The sequence below is a fragment of the Triticum dicoccoides genome, chromosome 2A (genome assembly GCF_002162155.2).
Source record: "Triticum dicoccoides isolate Atlit2015 ecotype Zavitan chromosome 2A, WEW_v2.0, whole genome shotgun sequence".
Lineage (NCBI taxonomy): Eukaryota > Viridiplantae > Streptophyta > Magnoliopsida > Poales > Poaceae > Triticum > Triticum dicoccoides.
In genome coordinates, this window is record NC_041382.1 from 606,742,263 (window position 1) to 606,764,139 (window position 21,877).

Genomic DNA, 21,877 nt, shown 5'->3' on the forward strand with positions numbered 1-21,877 from the left:
TCGGATCTGTGATAGAAGGTGTATCCAATAGTTTCCTTTGGATATCCTATGAAGACACATTTCTTCGATTTGGGTTCGAGCTTATCAGGTTGAAGCTTTTTCACATAAGCATCACAGCCCCAAACTTTCAGAAACGACAACTTTGGTTTCTTGCCAAACCACAGTTCATAAGGCGTCGTCTCAACGGATTTTGATGGTGCCCTATTTAACGTGAATGCGTCTGTCTCTAAAGCATAACCCCAAAACGATAGCGGTAAATTAGTAAGAGACATCATAGATCACACCATATCTAGTAAAGTACGATTATGACGTTCAGACACACCATTACGCTGTGGTGTTCCGGGTGGCGTGAGTTGTGAAACTATTCCGCATTGTTTCAAATGTACACCAAACTCGTAACTCAAATATTCTCCTCCATGATCAGATCGTAGGAATTTTATTTTCTTGTTACGATGATTTTCAACTTCACTCTGAAATTCTTTGAACTTTTCAAATGTTTCAGACTTATGTTTCATTAAGTAGATATACCCATATCTGCTTAAGTCATCTGTGAAGGTGAGAAAATAACAATATCCGCCACTAGCCTCAACATTCATCGGACCACATACATCTGTATGTATGATTTCCAACAAATCTGTTGCTCTCTCCATAGTACCGGAGAACGGTGTTTTGGTCATCTTGCCCATAAGGCACGGTTCGCAAGTACCAAGTGATTCATAATCAAGTGGTTCCAAAAGTCCATCAGTATGGAGTTTCTTCATGCGCTTTATACCGATATGACCTAAACAGCAGTGCCACAAATAAGTTGCACTATCATTATCAACTCTGCATCTTTTGGTTTCAACATTATGAATATGTGTGTCACTACTATCGAGATTTAATAAGAATAGACCAATCTTCAAGGGTGCATGACCATAAAAGATATTACTCATATAAATAGAACAACCATTATTCTCTGATTTAAATGAATAACCGTCTCGCATTAAACAAGATCCAGATATAATGTTCATGCTCAACACTGGCACCAAATAACAATTATTTAGGTCTAATACTAATCCCAAAGGTAGATGTAGAGGTAGCGTGCCGACCGCGGTCACATCGACTTTGGGACCATTTCCCACGGGCATCGTCACCTCGTCCTTAGCCAATCTTCACTTAATTCGTAGTCCCTGTTTCGAGTTGCAAATATTAGCAACAGAACCAGTATCAAATACCCAGGTGCTACTGCGAGCATTAGTAAGGTACACATCAATAACATGTATATCACATATACCTTTGTTCACCTTGCCATCCTTCTTATCCGCCAAATACTTGGGGCAGTTCCGCTTCCAGTGACCAGTCTGCTTGCAGTAGAAGCACTCAGTTTCAGGCTTAGGTCCAGATTTGGGTTTCTTCTCCTGAGCAGCAACTTGCTTGCTGTTCTTTTTGAAGTTCCCCTTCTTCTTCCCTTTGCCCTTTTTCTTGAAACTAGTGGTCTTGTTGACCATCAACACTTGATGCTCCTTTTTGATTTCTACCTCTGCAGCTTTCAGCATTGCGAAGAGCTCGGGAATTGTCTTATTCATCCCTTGCATATTATAGTTCATCATGAAGCTCTTGTAGCTAGGTGAAAGTGATTGGAGAATTCTGTCAATGACGCAATCATCTGGAAGATTAACTCCCAATTGAATCAAGTGATTATTATACCCAGACATTTTGAGTATATGCTCACTGACAGAACTGTTCTCCTCCATCTTGCAGCTATAGAACTTATTGGAGACTTCATATCTCTTAATCCGGGCATTTGCTTGAAATATTAACTTCAACTCCTGGAACATCTCATATGCTCCATGACGTTCAAAACATCGTTGAAGTCCCGATTCTAAGCCGTAAAGCATGGCACACTGAACTATCGAGTAGTCATCAGCTTTGCTCTACCAGACGTTCATAACATCTGGTGTTGCTCCAGCAGCAGGCCTGGCACCTAGCGGTGCTTCCAGGACGTAATTCTTCTGTGCAGCAATGAGGATAATCCTCAAGTTATGGACCTAGTCCGTGTAATTGCTACCATCATCTTTCAACTTTGCTTTCTCAAGGAACGCATTAAAATTCAACGGAACAACAACACGGACCATCTATCTACAATCAAACATAAACAAGCAAGATACTATCAGGTACTAAGTTCATGATAAATTTAAGTTCAATTAATCATATTACTAAAGAACTCCCACTTGGATAGACATCCCTCTAATCCTCTAAGTGATCACGTGATCCAAATCAACTAAACCATGTCCGATCATCACGTGAGATGGAGTAGTTTCATTGGTGAACATCACTATGTTGATCATATCTACTATATGATTCACGCTTGACCTTTCGGTCTCCGTGTTCCAAGGCCATATCTGTATATGCTTGGCTCGTCAAGTATAACCTAAGTATTCCGCGTGTGCAACTGTTTTGCACCCGTTGTATTTGAACGTAGAGCCTATCACACCCGATCATCACGTGGTGTCTCAGCACGAAGAACTTTCGCAACGGTGCATACTCAGGGAGAACACTTCTTGATAATTAGTGAGAGATCATCTTAAAATGCTACCGTCAATCAAAGCAAGATAAGATGCATAAAAGATAAACATCACATGCAATCAATATAAGTGATATGATATGGCCATCATCATCTTGTGCTTGCGATCTCCATCTTTGAAGCACTGTCATGATCACCATCGTCACCGGTGCGACACCTTGATCACCATCGTAGCATTGTTGTCGTCTCACCAATCTTATGCTTCCACCACTATCGCTACCGCTTAGTGATAAAGTAAAGCATTACAGTGCAATTGCATTGCATACAATAAAGCGACAACCATATGGCTCCTGCCAGTTGCCGATAACTCGGTTACAAAACATGATCATCTCATACAATAAAATTTAGCATCATGTCTTGACCATATCACATCACAACATGCCCTGCAAAAACAAGTTAGACGTCCTCTACTTTGTTTGTTGCAAGTTTTACGTGGCTGCTATGGGCTTAAGCAAGAACCAATCTTACCTACGCATCAAAACCACAACGATAGTTTGTCAAGTTGGTGCTGTTTTAACCTTTGCAAGGACCGGGCGTAGCCACACTTGGTTCAACTAAAGTTGGAGAAACTGACACCCGCCAGCCACCTATGTGCAAAGCACGTCGGTAGAACCAGTCTCGCGTAAGCATACGCGTAATGTCGGTCCGGGCCGCTTCATCCAACAATACGGCCAAACCAAAGTATGACATGCTGGTAAGCAGTATGACTTATATCGCCCACAACTCACTTGTGTTCTACTCATGCATATAACATCAACACATAAAACCTAGGCTCAGATGCCACTATTGGGGAACGTAGTAATTTCAAAAAAATTCCTACGCACACGCAAGATCATGGTGATGCATAGCAACAAGAGGGGAGAGTGTTGTCTACGTACCCTCGTAGACCGACAGCGGAAGCGTTATGACAACGCGGTTGATGTAGTCGTACGTCTTCACAGCCTGACCGATCAAGCACCGAAACTACAACACTTCCGAGTTTTAGCACACGTTCAGCTCGATGACGATCCCCGGACTCCGATCCAGCAAAGTGTTGGGGAAGAGTTCCGTCAACACGTCGGCGTGGTGACAATCTTGATGTTCTACCGTCACAGGGCTTCGCCTAAGCACCGCTACAATATTATCGAGGAGTATGGTGGAAGGGGGCACCGCACACGGCTAAGAAAACGATCACGAGGATCAACTTGTGTGTATAGAGGTGCCCCCTGCCCCCGTATATAAAGGAGCAAAGGGGGGGTGCGGTCGGCCCTAGGATGAGGCGCGCCGGAGGAGTCCTACTCCTACCGGGAGTAGGACTCCCCACCTTTCCCTAGTTGGATTAGGACTTGGGGGGGGGAAGGAGGAGAGGGAAGAAAGGAAAGGGGGGCGCCGCCCCCCTCCTTGTCCAATTCGGACTTGGGGGGGGGGGGAGGGGCGTGCGGCAACCCCTAGGCCTCCTCTCCTCTTCCTCCACTAGGCCCATTAAGGCCCATTAGGTTACCGGGGGGTTCCGGTAATCTCCCGGTACTCCGGTAAAATGCCGATTTCACCCGGAACACTTCCGATGTCCAAACATAGGCTTCCAATATATCAATCTTTATGTCTCGACCATTTCGAGACTCCTCGTCATGTCCGTGATCACATCCGGGACTCCGAACAAACTTCGGTTCATCAAAATATATAAACTCATAATGAAACTGTCATCGTAACGTTAAGCGTGCAGACCCTACGGGTTCGAGAACAATGTAGACATGACTGAGACATGTCTCCGGTCAATAACCAATAGCGGAACCTGGATGCTCATATTGGCTCCCACATATTCTATGAAGATCTTTATCGGTCAGACCGCATAACAACATACTTTGTTCCCTTTGTCATCGGTATGTTACTTGCCCGAGATTCGATCGTCGGTATCTCAATACTTAGTTCAATCTCGTTACCGGCAAGTCTCTTTACTCGTTTCGTAATACATCATCTCGCAACTAACTCATTAGTTGCAATGCTTGCAAGGCTTATGTGATGTGCATTACCGAGAGTGCCCAGAGATACCTCTCTGATAATCAGAGTGACAAATCCTAATCTTGAAATACGCCAACCCAACATGTACCTTTGGAGACACCTATAGAGATCCTTTATAATCACCAAGTTACGTTGTGACGTTTGGTAGCACACAAAGTGTTCCTCCGGAAAACGGGAGTTGCATAATCTCATAGTCATAGGAACATGTATAAGTCATGAAGAAAGCAATAGCAACATACTAAACAATCGGGTGCTAAGCTAATGGAATGGGTCATGTCAATCACATCATGCTCCTAATGATGTGATCCCGTTAATCAAATGACAACACATGTCTATGGTTAGGAAACATAACCATCTTTGATTAACGAGCTAGTCAAGTAGAGGCACACTAGTGACATTTAGTTTGTCTATGTATTCACACAAGTATTATGTTTCCGGATAATACAATTCTAGCATGAATAATAAACATTTATCATGATATAAGGAAATAAAATAATAACTTTATTATTGCCTCTAGGGCATATTTCCTCCAGTCTCTGTCTAGTTTGGAGACTATAAATTTCTGTCCTCTCCAATTGTTCTTGGTGACTCTGATATTGACCTAATTGTCGGGATGGACTGGCTTTCTAAGCACAAGGCTCAGCTTGATTGTGCTACCAGGCTGATTTAATTGACACACTCTTCTGAGGATGTGATCATCTATGCCGCTCGTGATGATACCATTCGACTGTTTTCTCTCAATGAGAAGGGCAAGTTGAATGCCATCTGTCAGATTCCAGTCGTTTGTGAATATCAAGACATCTTTCCAGAAGAGCTTCCAGGAATGCCTCCTCTCCGGCTAGTTGAATTCGTTATCGGTCTTGAGCCTGGCACGGAACCTATTTGCAAACGTCCTTACAAGCTTGGACCAGAAGAGTTGAAGGAGTTGAAGAAACAACTCGATGAACAAGAGCGCATGGGTCTGATTAGACCGAGTTCATCTCCATGGGGTTGTGGTGTTCTTTTTGTCAAGAAGAAGGATGGAACGGAACGACTCTGTGTCGACTACCGTCCATTGAACAAGAAAACAATAAAGAACAAGTACCTACTTCCCAACATCAATGAGCTTTTCGAGCAACTTAAGGGTGCTCAAGTATTCTCCAAGCTTGACCTCCGTATGGGTTATCATCAGATTCACATTCGTGAACAAGATATCCCCAAGACAACATTCCGAACAAGCTATGGTTCTTATGAATATACTGTCATGTCTTTCGGCCTTGTCAATGCTCCTCCAACGTTCTCTCGCATGATGAACTTCATCTTCAACCCTTACACAAATGATTTCGTCCTGGTGTATCTCAATGATATTTTGGTATTTTCCAAGAATAAGGAGGATCATGCCAAGCATTTGAGATTGGTACTCGACAAACTCAGAGAGCATCAATTCTATGCGAAGTTTTCCAAATGTGAGTTCTGGCTTGACGAAGTTCTTTACCTTGGGCATATCATCTCCGCCAAGGGCATCACTGTTAATCCTGAGAAGGTGTCTGCAATTGTGAATTGGGAACCGCCTCAGAATGTCAAGTCGCTCCGCAGTTTTCTTGGGCTTGCAAGCTATTGTCGAAGATTCATTGAGAATTTCTATAATATTGCAAAGCCTCTTTCCAACCTCCTCTAGAAGCATGCCAAGTATGTCTGGACGCCTGAGTGTGACGTTGCTTTCAACACCCTCAAAGAGAAGTTAGTCACAATGCCTGTTTTGACTCCTCCTGATGAATCCAAACCATTCAAGGTTTTCTGTGATGCCTCCCTGCAAGGTCTCGGTGATGTGTTAATGCAAGAGAAGAAAGTTGTGGCCTATACCTCGCGCCAATTGAAGCCCAACGAAAAGAACTACCCCACTCATAACCTCGAGTTGGCGGCAGTTGTCCATGCATTATTAATGTGGAGACATCTCTTGTTGGGAAGGAAAGTGGACATCTTCACAGATCATAAGAGCCTCAAGTACATCTTCACTCAGCCCAACCTCAACCTCAGGCAGACTCATTGGGTCGAAATGATTCAAGAGTACAATCTGAGTATTGAATATACTCTAGGCAAGGCCAATGTCATTGTAGATGCTTTGACCAGGAAGGCTTACTGCAACAGCCTAATTCTCAAGCCCTTCCAACCGGACCTTTGTGAAGCTTTCCGCAAACTGAACCTCCAAGTTGTTCCTCAAGGCTTTCTTGCCAACCTCCAAGTCTTTCCTACATTGGAAGATCTAATTCGTGAGGCACAACTTCTTGATGCCATGGTGAAGAAGGTGAAAAATGGGATTGCCAAGAGCCAACCCAAGTACAAGTGCTATCACATTTATGACAAAGACACTCTATTCTTCGAGGATCGAATTGTGGTTCCTAAAGGCAATCTAAGGAAAGTCATTATGAACGAGGCGCACAATTCCCTTCTATCCATTCATCCTGGAAGTACAAAGATGTACCATGACCTCAAGCAGTCGTATTGGTGGACTCGAATGAAGCGAGAAATTGCTCAGTTCGTGAATGAATGTGATGTCTGCAGAAGGGTGAAAGCAGAACACCAACGGCCAGTTGGTCTCCTCCAACCTCTTGACATTCCAGAATGGAAGTTTGACCATATTGAGATGGACTTTGTAACTGGATTTCCCAAGTCCAAGCGTGGAAATGATGCTATCTTCGTCGTCATCGACAAGCTTACTAAAGTGGCTCATTTCCTTCCAATCAAAGAATCTATCATAGCAGCACAGCTGGCAGAGCTACACACCTCCATGATTGTCTCCTTGCACGACATTCCATAGTTGATATCTTCAGATCATGGAAGCATCTTCACTTTTAAGTTCTGGGACTCCTTTCAGAAGGCCATGGGCACCAACATTTGCTTCAGCACAACCTTCCATCCTCAAACTAGTGGAGAAGTCGAGCGAGTCAATCAAATCCTTGAAGATATGCTCAGGGCTTGTGTCATTTCCTTCGGTATGAAGTGGGAAGATTGTCTTCCATATGTTGAGTTCTCCTACAACAACAGTTTCCAAGCGAGTTCGGGCAAGGCCCCATTCGAGATACTCTATGGCAGAAAGTGTCGTACCCCTCTTAATTGGTCAGAGACTGGTGAACGCCAACTTCTTGGCAATGACTTAATCACAGAAGCTGAACAAATGTGCAAAGTTGTCCGTGAAAATCTCAAAGCCACGCAATCGCGCCAGAAGAGTTACTATGATAGCAAGTACCGTGACTTGGCTTTCAAGATCGGACACCATGTCTACCTCCGCGTCTCTCCAATGAAAGGCACTCGTCGCTTCGGTATCAAAGGGAAGCTTGCCCCTAGATACGTGGGTCCTTTCAAGATCATTGGCAAAAGAGGCGATCTCGCCTATCAACTTGAGCTTCCGTCCAACTTCGCAAACGTGGACGACGTGTTTCATGTGTCACAGCTTCGCAAGTGCTTCAAGACTCCTGAGCACACCATCAACTTCAAAGAAATTGATCTCCAAGAAGACCTGTCTTATGATGAGCATCCCGTTGCTATTCTTGAAGAAACTGAGCGCAAGACTCGCAACAAGTCTATCAAATTCTTGAAAGTGAAGTGGTCACACCATTCCGACCGAGAAGCCACCTGGGAACGCGAGGAACACCTCCGTTCCGAATATCTCGAGTTCTTTTAGTCCTAGATCTCGGGACGCGATCTTTTCGTAGTGGTGGAGTGTTGTAACACCCCGGATGTAACTTGCCATATTTGTAACTCTGACTTTGCCATTTTCGGCTTTAAGTTATGAGATTTCCCATCGTGGTTTTGTCGTGTCTTCGTTTTGCATACGTGTTCGTCTCATGCATCCGAGCATTTTCCCCGTTGTCCATTTTGCAATCCGACACTCCTACTTGCACCGGCATACCCCTTTTGTCTCTTTTCGTGAGCGGGTGTTAAATGTTCTCGGAATGGACCGAGACTTGCCAAGTGGCCTTGGTACAGCACCGGTAGACCGCCTGTCAAATTTCGTGTCATTTGGAGTCCATTTGATGCTCCAACGGTTAACCGGGGAACCGCAAAGGCCTCGTGTGTGTTGCAGCCCAACACCCCTCCAAAACAGCCCAATAACCCTTCCAAACCACTCCCACGTCCTCCGTCGTCGGATCACGATCGCGTGGTCGAAAACTACACTCCATTTGGACACTCCTACCTCCTCCTACCTATAAATATGTGATCCCCTCCATTTTCTCGCGCAGACGAAACCCTAAAATTTTCCCACTCCGCCGCCAAACGTGTCCGTCCAGGCCGAACACCCGCGCCGCCGCCGCCCGGACCAACCCCTGCCTGCCACGTCAGCGCCGCCACTCCGCGCCCCCCACCGGCCCACGAGGGCCGCGTCTGGCCCGCGGGGCTCATTCCGCCACCGCCGCCGCCCGCGGGTAGTAGCACCCGTGAGCGCCATGCGCCGCCGCTATCCTCTTCGCGTCCGGCCGCCATCAGCCACCTCCCACGCCGTCCGGCCGCCCCCTCACCACCTCAGCTTCCGCGTTGACCCCCGCGCCACCGCCAAGCGCCGCCCCCTTTGCCGGATCCGGACGACCCTTCGCCGGATCTGCCTCCCCGCGCTCTCCGTCGAGGTCCCGACGAGCTCCGGCCACCACGGCGTCGAACTCCGACGATCCTCGGTTCGTGTGCAAGTCAACCCTAGATCCATCCGGGAGGTCGTTTTTCCTCTAAGTCATTTGCCCTCATGTTTTATGCCCCTGTTCATTGCATCATAACTCTGTGACCGTAGCTCCGTTTCATGCGCATGATATATCAAAATGTTCATTGGGAGATGCTCTTCATTTCATTCCATTGTGTCATGCTTGTTTGATTCCATCTTGATGCCAAAATCACTGATGCAGGAGTGCTATGAAATGTTTGCACCTGTTACTTAGCAGATTGTGATGATTTGTCATTTTTGTCACATTTGATGTGTGCTTCATATGGGCATGAACTCTACATGTGTTCTGAACTATGCCATGTCATCTTTACGGGGGTGCTTGCCATGTATTTTTGTGATAAATGTGGTGAGTAGCACAAGCATGCAAAGTAGCCTTCGTGATATTGCTGATTTCAGGGACTTGCTTCCATGTAAACTTGATGCTACAGTGAGATCCATGCTTGTTTTGAGTTGCTTAAGTAAGGATGTTTTAGACATATGGTTATGATCTATCCATCCATGGCCCTGTTTGCAATTATGGAGTGCCCTAGCATGTCTTAATCTTGCTCTACTTTTGCTATAAAATGTTCCTGGCAGATTGTTTACATGTTAATCAATTTTGCCATGGTTGTTGTTAGTGATCCATGCATGCTATGAACTTGTTCTTGCCATGGTTAGCTTCATGAACATGTCATCTTGATGTAGGTATGCTTGTTTTGTCATGAAAGGCTTTGTGATGAGTGATTTGAGCTTGCAAAGATGCCTTCATAATTTTGTTTATGCCATGCTGAGTTTTCTGCTAAGTCTGAAACTTTTTATAAAACTTGCTATGTTTACATTGGTGCCATCATATCTTCCGTGCCTTTTTGGCTCATTATCAGTAAGGGACTTTTGTTCTATGCATTTAGTAGAATCATGCCATGCCTTTGTTTGCTATGATATATTCCTATAGCATGTTGTTTGCTTGTTCTAGACATGGCTTCCTGATGTTATTTCTGGCATGTTAGTATTTTTACTAAGTCTGTGAAGTTGATATCTTTTGCACTTTTGCCATGCTTGTTTGAACCTGTTCTGGTGTGATTTAGCCGTAGCTCAGTGTTCATGTTTTGTCAAGCATCTTGAGTAGATCACTGCCATACGCTTTTTTGCTATGTTGGAGTGCAGTAGCTTAGTTTCTTGTTGCATTCTAGATGGCATCGTGCTGTTAATCGCAGAATTGTGTCATTCTTGTTTTGCTTGCCATTTGCAAACCGTGCATCCGATTCCGGTGATCTTTATATCGATTTCGACCAAAATCATCTCATCTTTCTAGCGGCACACTTGGTTTGCCAAGTTGATGCCTTGATCATTCTTTACCTTCGGAGCACGCGTATGCATTGCATATCATGTCTTGCATATCATGCCATGTCTTGCATCATGTTGCTTGTGCATTGCACCGTGATTGATTATTGACCCTTTGCTTATGTTATTGCTTTGGGTAGAGCCGGGAGACGAGTACATCATTGAGGAACCTGTTGAGTACGCTAACGAGGATCAAGCTTTCGTCAACGCTGAGAACTTTGCAGGCAAGATGACCATACCCTTGAAATCACTTCTATCTTTGCTTGCTAGTTGCTCGCTCTATTGCTATGCCGCGCTACCTACCACTTGCTATATCATGCCCATATTGCCCTGTCAAGCCTCTAACCCACCTTTCCTAGCAAACCGTTGTTTGGCTATGTTACCGCTTTGCTCGGCCCCTCTTATAGCGTTGCTAGTTGCAGGTGAAGATGGAGTTTGTTCCATGTTGGAACATGGATATTGTTAGGATATCATTGTTATATCTTGCTTCACTTTAATGCATCTATATACTTGGTAAAGGGTGGAATGCTAGGCCTTATGCCTGGTGTTTTGTTCCACTCTTGCCGCCCTAGTTTCCGTCATACCGGTGTTATGTTCCTTAATTTTGCATTCCTTACACGCTTGGGTGTTATGGGAACCCCTTGACAGTTCACTTTAAATAAAACTCCTCCAGCAATGGCCAACCTTGGTTTTACCATTTGCTTACCTACCACCATATACTTTTCCCTTGGGCTCTATAGACTCAAGGGTCATCTTTATTGTAACCCCCCGGTCCAGTGCTCCTCTGAGTGTTGGTCCGAACCGAGTAGACTATGGGGCCACCTTGGGGAACTTGAGGGTTGGTTTTACTCGTAGGATGTCTCATCCGGTGTGCCCTGAGAACGGGATACGTGTGACTCCTATCGGGACTTGTCGGCACATCGGGCGGCTTTGCTGGTCTTGTTTTACCATTGTCGAAATGTCTTGTAACCAGGATTCCGAGACTGAAGGGTCTTCCCGGGAGAAGGAATATCCTTCGTTGACCGTGAGAGCTTGTGATGGGCTAAGTTGGGACACCCCTGCAGGGTTTTGAACTTTCGAAAGCCGTGCCTGAGGTTATGGGAAGATGGGAATTTGTTAATGTCCGGTTGTAGAGAACTTGACACTTAACTTAATTAAAATGAATCAACCGCGTGTGTAGCCGTGATGGTCTCTTTTCGGCGGAGTCTGGGAAGAGAACACGGTATCGTGTTATGCTTGAACGTAAGTAGCTTTAGGATCACTTCTTGGTCACTTTTGGTTTCTCGATCGTGCATTGCTTCTCTTCTTGCTCTCTTTTGCATAAGTTAGCCACCATATATGCTAGTGCTTGCTGCAGCTCCACCTCACTACCTTTTCCTACCCATAAGCTTAAATAGTTTTGATCGCGAGGTTGTGAGATTGCTGAGTCCCCGTGACTCACAAATACTTCCAAACAGATGCAGGTGCCGACGATGCTAGTGCAGGGGATGCTACTGAACTCAAGTGGGAGTTCGACGAGGATTCGGGCCGTTACTATGTTTCTTTTCCGAATGATTAGTAGAGGAGCCCAGTTGGGATGATCGAGGATCTACCATTTGGGGTTGTCTTTCTTTATTTGGTTCCGTATTCGGACCTTGATTGTATTATGGATGATGTATGATATATTTATGTATTTTATGAAGTGGCGATTGTAAGCCGACTCTTTATCCCTTTCTTATTCAGTACATGGGATGTGTAAAGATTACCCCTCTTGTGACATGCCTACCATGCGTCTATGCCTCTAAGTCGTGCCTCGACACATGGGAGATATAGCCGCATTGTGGGTGTCACACTCGGAATGGTCCAGACATAAAGATCGATATATTGGAAGGCTATGTTTGGACATCAGAATGGTTCTGGATGAGTTCGGGCATTTATCGTAGTACCTGGGGGTTACTGGAACCCCCCAGGGAGTATATGGGCCTTGTTGGGCCTTCATGGAAAAGAGGAGAGGAAGGCCAAGGTGGAGGGCGCGCCCCCTAGACCAATCTGAATTAGGTGGGGGGTCGCCCCCCCCCTTTCTTCCCTCTCTCTCCCCTTCCTTCTCTCCTACTCTAACAAGGGAAATAGAGAATCCTACTCCCACCGGGAGTAGGACTCCCCCCTTGGGAGCGCCATAGAGGGCCGACCCTCCCCCTCCTCAATTCCTTTATATACGGGGGATGGGGGCACCCCATAGCACTACAAAAAAAGACACATCCGTGACATTTTGGGCCGAGCGAACTTTTTTCTATCATACTTATGACACTTCTATGACGATAATTGTGACAAAACCCGGTATCATCATAGATGTGGTGGGATCCTACTTCTATTACAAAAAATCATGACAGAAAATGGGTTTTTCGTCCTCGGCGGGCCGGAGACGCAGCTGCATGACATTCTTTGGGCCGTCCATGACGGAGAAAACTGTGGTAGAAGCGAGGGCGAGGAAAATATCAGGGGAGTTCCCGGTTACGATGGGTGGTCGGGGGCCGAGCGATGCGCATTTCTCTTGTACGTACGCGTGTGTGTGCGAGGCATTATGCTCTAACTGAATCCGAGCGAGGCATTGGGCTCTAACTGAACCCAAGCGATTGCACTGTAGGCTACGCGGTACTGAACCCGAGCGATCGATCGATCCCTAGCTGTTAACTGAACCCGAGTGATTCCTTCGCTACTGCTGCTAACTGAAGCCGATCGAACACTGCTGCCTCCTTCCATGGATGAACAGTGAGCGTTGTTGAGGGGGTTTGGATGAATAGTTCCCGATGAGGGGTTGGATGAATAGGAACCCGTGGTAGTAGAGGCCGTTACCGCTGGATGAACAGTACCCCGATCGATCGAGCCGGTGGATGAACATGACCCCGTCGAGGGCTGGATGAACAGGACCCCGTGGAGGGCTAGATGAACAGTAGCCGGTGGAGGGCTGGTTGAACAGTAGCCGATGGAGGGCCGGATGAACAGTAGCCCGTGGAGGGGTGGTTGAACAGGACCCCCGTGTGGAGGGCTGGTTGAACAATAGCCGGTGCAGGAGCGCGTGGTGGAGGCTGGAAGAACTGGAGCCCGTGGATGAACAGTCGTGGGTGGAGGCTGGAGGAGGTCGACGGTGGATGAACAGGAGCCCGTGGAGGCTGGAGGAGGTCGACGGTGGAGATGAACAGTATCCCGCGGAGTCTTATTTTGCAGTACGCCACACCCCTCCCGATGAACTGGACCCCCGTTTCGACCAGAGTGCTCCAACACAAGTCCGTTTCCTCCGTTTTGCGGTACGCCACACCCCTCCCGATCAACAAGACCCCGTTTCCACCGTAGGAGGTCTGTTTCCTCCGTTTTGCGGTACGCCAGGCCCCTCCCAATGAACAGGATCCTGTTTCCACTGTGGCCGGTCGAACACAAGGCCGTTTCCTCCATTCTGCGGTATGCCAGGCCTCGTTTCCATTGCCTGTTCCGTCCAAGCCGGTTGGCTCCCGATGAACAACACGCGTTCCGTTGCCTCCCGATGAACACGACGCATTCTGTTGCCTCCCCATGAACACGACGACGACGCAGTTTCTCCGTTCCGACCCAGCCATGTACACGAGTCCTGGCCGTACGTATGCGCGAGTAGGCATTCGAGACCCCGCCCGTATGTATGTACGTGGCCATATTTACTCTCTTGCACCCTGGCCGTTGTACGTATGTGTACATGCTACGTGTGCGCCTCTACTACGACACATGCGTGCCTCTACTCTAACACGTGCCCTTCCTTGCACGGCCACGGTTCACCGCTGCAGCCCGCAGACAGACCGATCGTATATACGTACACATTCGCGACCAGAATGACAACGCTACGTACGCTTCATCACAATAGAGCAGTGCCCTGGACATCGTTTACAGATTTCTCAGATCTTCCTCCACACCTCTGACAGCCACCTCTGCCTCAACTTCTTCAGTGACCAATCCAACGATGCTGAGGTTGACATGGCTACGACAAAGAGGTGGTACACTTGTCGCAACACTTATTACTCTACATTCATGTCGATCCATTAGGGCTATTGTGGTTCAACGGAAAAACATAGCAATAGCAAATTTTCCCATGGCACTCTACTATTCAATTATTCATGCATTTTGTTGAAAGGAATGGAGCAAAACATCCACTTGGACCTAATTTTCAAAATCCCATGCATGAAAACAAGACCAAGTGCATTAGTGGCAGAATAACATTCTAACTGTACACGCTTTCATATGGTTTCACTTTATTTTGGCCATGTTTCTTTGCATTCCTCTGCTCCTCCTTTTCCTGTGAACCAAACACCTAAGTTGACAGAAATCATGTGTTCACAAATGCTCTGTTTCCCATGTGCATTCCTATCCTATTCCGGTGTTTTTCCGCCTATCCCTGTGTTGTTAGAATCATGCAAGCCAAATGAGCCCTTACATAATTACTTCAGTTACAGGTAGGTGTCGAAGAAAACTTTGTGTGGTTTGTCCTGCTCCTACCACGATGTCGTCCACCTCACCTGAGCTGCTCCATCGTCAGAAGCATCCACCAAACCAGACATCATGACTCTTGACCGTCTTTCGCCGCCTCAGATCTCCTTCACTGCCGCCGGCACCCACTGCAATGGCATCACCATCATCGACTCAGATGATGAACCTGAGGAGTACACAGGTCCACAAGAGAGGTCACACTCTTTTGTTTCTGCTTATGTTATGCATTGCTTAATATTACTTGCTACTTTATTGTCCTGTTCACCTCTTAGACTCCAAGTCAGGTCCAAATTGATGTTCAAACTTGAGTTCTAAATTAGTTGTGGGGCACATATCGAGACAGCAATGAATAGTATCTCTGTCTAATATCTGGTCACCTAGGGTATGCCTATGTTGTTCATCTTGGGTGGGAAACAAATAGTAAAGCAATCATCATCTGTTTTTATTAAATTAAAGCAATCATCAACCTACTTCGACATAACAAGAACAGAATCACACACTGTAGGATTTGAACCTACGACATTGGGTTTTGGAGACACACGTTCTACCGAACTGAACTAAGAGCGCTTTCCGGGAGATAAAGCAGTAAAGAAAAGGATGATTTTTATACCACATGCATATAGAAAAATGAAACTCTGAATTTTGTCCAATTTGAATCGATCTCAATTGATCCCTCATTACTGCCCATAGGAGAAGTAATAGGTAGGGATGACAGGATTTGAACCCCTACCTTGTTTATCATTATTTTTGGATCCATCCACTAGTTGTTACCATTACTCTAGACTTCTGCATGCTCTCCTTACATAATCTCACTATATGTTTTTGTATGCATGTTAGATATTGTACACAGTCATGCTGAACATGTAGAGAAAAAGAGAAGAGTTTTGCGTGGCAATACAATGTCATGCATACAACGCTCCATGGTGGGTTCAATGGCAAACCCTCCACACCCCTCTCCAGATTGTAATCCAGAGGAAGATATCTGTTCTGAGGCGGATTCAGACGCAGTTGACCACTCCTATTTACCCCCCAAGGTGTTTGCTCTAACTTGGCATGATGATTTTTGTCATATCATGCATATGTTGCCTTGTAGTGCCTACTTTCGACATCATATATGTCATCTGCTTAGTTTAGACATGTTCTGTAATGCCACCTATTTAGTTTCAATATCATATGTGGGAATTATGCAGTCTCATGTCTTTTAGCCAGCCATAATATATGTGAAATGTGCAATGCCATCCTGTTTAACCAGGCATCATATATTTGAATGATATCTAGCCCATCCTTTTCTTCATTAAATTTCCACTTGTCGACAATGTTTGTACATTAAACTACTCTTCATGTGAATCAGCCATTTGAGTGGGTGATGGAAAAATCTGGAGTGAAAACAAGGCCTTTAGAGCAGATAGTGCTACCTGTCGAAGCAGATCTCTTGCTGGGTCCTGATAGCTTCTCAGAGATAGATGACCAATCCTATTCCCCCACCAAGGTATATGCTCTAACTTGGCACAGTTCTACTGCTCATATCATGCATATGGTGTCTTGCATTGCATAGTTTAGACATCATATACACAATATTCAATACCATGTTCTTAGTTCAGACATCATATATGTGAATGCCCTCCGCTTAGCATATAAATCACATATGTGAATTAAATCATGCGATCCTGGTTACTTAGATAACATGTATGTGAATTACGTCATGCGATCCTGTTTAGTTAGTCATCATATCTTTAAATTATGCTATGCTATGCTATCCAGTTTAGATAGACATCATATATGTGAAATTATGTCATGCTATCTGTTTTAGTTAAACAATATACATGCCAATTATTTAATGCCCTCTTTTTTCCACACTATCTATTGCATCTGTCTCTGATACAATGTCTGTACATTCAATTATGTTTCCTGTTTATAAGCCATTTGAATTGGAGCGGGTGATGGCAATATCTAGCGGAGTAAAAACACGGTCTTCAAATAAAACAGATAGCACCCCGGTTGTACATGCACGAGAACCAGCCCTACCACACATAACCCAGACTCTCGCAGATTTTACCCCTACTGCGATGCACAGAGAACCAGCTTCACCCAATCTAACCCCAACCCTAGTAGATAGTAACCTAGTTCGTGTTGACACAACACCATCTCCACCACAGAGCTCCCAAACAAGAGCAGTTAGTAAGGCAACTCTAGTGCCCAAAGCGCCAGTACTATCACGGCGAACCCCAACTCCACCAGTTAGTACACCTATTCCTGTGGAGGAAGCACAACCAGCCATTCATAGTTTAGCATCTATCACATTTGATGTTGTTAAATCCTATGTGCGTATCTTCCCATCATGGAAATATTATACTGAAGATGAAGGAAAATGCCAATTGCAGGTGTTTGTCCAGGAGTTATATGTAAGTAATGTTATTCATGGCAATTACTTTGCTTTGTCCCATACATCTACCCCCATGATGGTTATAATACAGCAAATTTTCCCATTTTTCTCTATAGAGAAGGACCGATTCAGAAACTCAGGATGAGGTAACATGTGCTAATACCTCTGCTATCTTCAAGAATGCTTGGTGGCAGTATCGGAATTACCTGAAGAAAACGTACTTCACTGGAAAAGAAACTCATCAAATTCCCTTACGTTCTCCTGAGACACATTTATTGGACGATGACTGGGAACGCCTTGTTCTTTACTGGTCCCGAACCAAGAAGTGGTAAGGTCTATGAGCTCATTTTATTTTAAGTACTATATGCTTGCGTCTTATTGTACTCTGTTCATGTAGAACAAGTGCTTAAACCTGAAGAACAACTGTTGAGGGAGTCCTGGATTAGGGGGTCTCCGGACAGCCGGACTGTTAGACTATGAAGATACAAGAGTGAAGACTTTGTCTTGTGTCCGGATGGGACTCTACTTGGCGCGGAAGGCAAGCTAGGAAATACGGATATGTATATCTCCTCCTTTGTAACCGACCTTGTGTAACCCTAGCCCCCTCTGGTGTCTATATAAACCGGAGGGTTTTAGTCCGTAGGACAACATACAATCATACCATAGGCTAGCTTCTAGGGTTTAGCCTCTCCGATCTCGTGGTAGATCAACTCTTGTAATACTCATATCATCAAGAATAAATCAAGCAGGACGTAGGGTATTACCTCCATCAAGAGGGCCCGAACCTAGGTAAACATCGTGTCCCCTGCCTCCTGTTACCATCAATCCTAGACGCACAGTTCGGGACCCCCTACCCGAGATCCGCCGGTTTTAACACCGACAACTATTCTCATTTAAGATTCCATTGCTATCGTGCATACTGCTTTGCTCTTGTATCACTGTATTTACTCATACAAACTTATTTTTAAATTGAACTATCCAATGGAAACTCCAATGGCACAACAGGTATGTTTATGCATGTTTCTTTAACAAGTTTGCTCTTATAAATAGCTCTATTGATTTCAATTCCAATTGTGTATACAGTTGACTTCTCATATCATGCACATTACTAGCATCATAACAGGGTCAATAGTGTTGTTGTACATGTAGACCCGTGGTACCCATCTGAAATCTTGTTGTGCCGTTTAGTTTCCCATGCTTTGTATTATTTTGGTGCTACTTTCTCTTGAACTGATATGATTTGAACCGTGTCTCTATTTTGATTTGGCAAGACAATGCGGTGACCATAGGATATAGATATATGTTTGTTTGATGCTTTTATAATGTACTACTTGGCAATAGACGACTTGGTAGTTTAATCTTGTCCACCTTACTAATGAACTGGTTCACCGAAATGAGTTTCATATACTAGTACATGCTAAACCTGTTATGTGTCTGCTTGTTTCTTCTTTTAGAATGTTGACAGAATATTGGCGGAGAGTGCCTTATTAAGCAATGATAAAGGAAGTAATGCACATAAGGTTTACAATCGTGAGAAATCCTTGTTGGTCTCCAACAAAGCTGATAAAACAGCTAAGGAAAACTATCTTGAAGACAGTGAGGCAACCCCAAAGTCCTGTGTTGGTTTACTGTTCGAGTTACTGGCCACTACCACTTGCACAAGCTATTCAAACTCACTGTCTGAATCAGTTCGGTTTCTTGAGTCTCAACTACAAGCTGAAAGACATCGATCAGCTGTGCTGCGACAAGAAGCGGAAGGACTGTGGAAGTCCCTAGAGCATTCAGATGCATACTTTCTGGTGCAACAGCAAGCATTGGAGGATTTTAGCGCCAAACATGACAAAGCTAATAAGCTTGCTAAGCTTATTGCCAGCATGGTGGATACCCAGGATAACGTTTCTTGAGCTCTTCTGAAGTTGTTTCAATTATGGACTTGTTTTGCTGCTGCATTTATTTGCACTGGTGGCCAATTTTGACGGCCAGTGTATGTAATATGCTGCTTTGTTCCCTATATTTGCACTGGTGGCGAACTTTGATGCCTAGTGGATGTAATATGTGTAATAGCTGTAATAGGCTAGCGTTAGTTGCTTGCTTATTTATTTCCTTATTGCCTTGTTTAGTTGTTTGCTTGTAGTCCCTGCAGTTCTTTTTCTATGTTTTTTAGTGGCCACAATAACCTAGTTTCAGTAACTAGGCCACAATAATCATGGCAACACATGGACTGTTGTAACCATGGGCCTCCTGCGGGCCGTAGGATCCATGGGCCTTTTACGGGCCGTAGGACCCATGGACTTTCTATGGGCCGTATGATCCATGGAACTTCTACGGGTCGTAGGATCCATTGGTTTTCTACGGGCCGTAGGATCCATGGGCCTTCTACGGGGCGTATAATCATTTCGCCAGACATGGGCCATACTATTCATGGACCATAACGGGCCGTTAATAGGCCATATTTGATAACACTATGAAAACAGCCCAACGGGTTAACGGGCCACAAACGGTCCGAATGTAACCACGGATTGTATTTGGCCCACAAACGGAACAGGCCAGTAACAGACCGTATCTAACCGAATTCTAGAAATGAGCCCAAGGATAAATGGGCCCTGAGAAGGCCGAAAGATAACACGGGTTGGAAACGGCCCAATGGAATAATGGGCCATTAATGGGTATAAAGGGGTACACTGTTCATTGCGGGCCATATTCACCATGGGCCGTTAATGGGCCAAGAGTTACAAATGGTCTCGTATGGGCCAAAAGACATCATGGGCCATACATGGGCCAGAAGTTACAATGGGCTGGAGTCATATTGGGAGGCCCAGATGAAGCTACTAGGCTTAATTTGGATAGGCCGTAACGGGCCGTGAGTTAGCGGGCCGTAAATGGGCTATATACGAACATGCCGTTAACAGGCTTTCCGTGGGCCGGCCCGTTACCTTTTGACCAAGTCAAACGGGCTAGCCTTTTCACCGGAATGGGCCTCTGTTGGACCGGGCCATGTGTCGACGTATCATAGGCGCCTCCTGTCGAATGAATGGATGACATCTATCCGAACGGTGAGCCAACCCATGTTTCCTCCGGCCAATGAGAATTTTACACGTGGAAAATCCTCATTGGTCCAGGCTATTAGCGGGTTATCGGATCCAAAACCAGACCCGATAGCTTAACGACGTTCCGTTATGGTGGATGCCACGTGTTGGTCACCCTTGATGAAAGCACTTCCATGACGCGTGATTTATCGTCATGGAAGTGGACACTTCCGTGATGATAATTTTGGTAATGTCATGGAACACTTCTACGACAGCACATGTATGACTATCTTGATTCTATCATAAATTTGTCATGGATGTACATGCATGACAGAAAACGCGACCTACTGTGACAAACACGTATCATTGCTACCTCTTGAGCACTGCGTTGGTTTTCCCTTGAAGAGGAAAGGGTGATGCACCAACGTTGCGTAAGTATTCCCCTCAGTGTTTTGAGAACCAAGGTATCAATCCAGTAGGAGGCCACACGCAAGTCCCTCGTACCTACACAAACAAATAAGAACCTCGCAACCAATGTGATAAAGGGTTTGTCAATCCCTTCATGGTCACTTACGAGAGTGAGATCTGATAGAGATAATACTGATAAGATAAATAGTTTTGGTATTTTTATGATATAGATTGAAAGTAAAGATTGCAAAATAAAATAGATTGGAAACTTATATGATGGAAAATAGACCCCGGGGCCATAGGTTTCACTAGTGGCTTCTCTCAAGATAGCATAAGTATTACAGTGGGTGAACAAATTACTATCGAGCAATTGATAGAAAAGCGAATAATTATGAGAATATCTAGGCATGATCATGTATATAGGCATCACGTCCGTGACAAGTAGACCGACTCCTGCCTGCATCTACTACTATTACTCCACACATCGACCGCTATCCAGCATGCATCTAGAGTATTAAATTCATAAGAACAGAGTAACGCATTAGGTAAGATGACATGATGTAGATGGATAAACTCAAGCAATATGATATAAACCCCATCTTTTTATCCTCGATGGCAACAATACAATACGTGTCGTTTCCCTTTCTTTCACTGGGATCGAGCACCGCAAGATTGAACCCAAAGCTAAGCACTTCTCCCATTGCAAGAAAGATCAATCTTGTAGGCCAAACCAAACTGATAATTCAAAGATACTTGCAAAGATAACCAATCACACATAAAAGATTTCAGAGAAGAATCAAATATTGTTCATAGATAGACTTGATCATAAACCCACAATTTATCGGATCTCGACAAACACACCACAAAAAGAGTTACATCAAATAGATCTCCAAGAAGATCGAGGAGAACTTTGTATTGCCATCTAGCTAATAACTATGGACCCAAAGGTATGAAGTAAACTACTCACACATCATCGGAGGGGCCATGGAGTTGATGTAGAG

General features: G+C 45.0%; 1 non-coding gene across 1 annotated transcript; it reads right to left on the minus strand.

Moving 5' to 3' along the window:
• Positions 1-15,552: 15,552 nt before the first annotated feature.
• Positions 15,553-15,626, minus strand: TRNAW-CCA. Its single transcript has one exon. It is a non-coding gene; the product is annotated as a tRNA-Trp (tRNA).
• Positions 15,627-21,877: the final 6,251 nt, after the last annotated feature.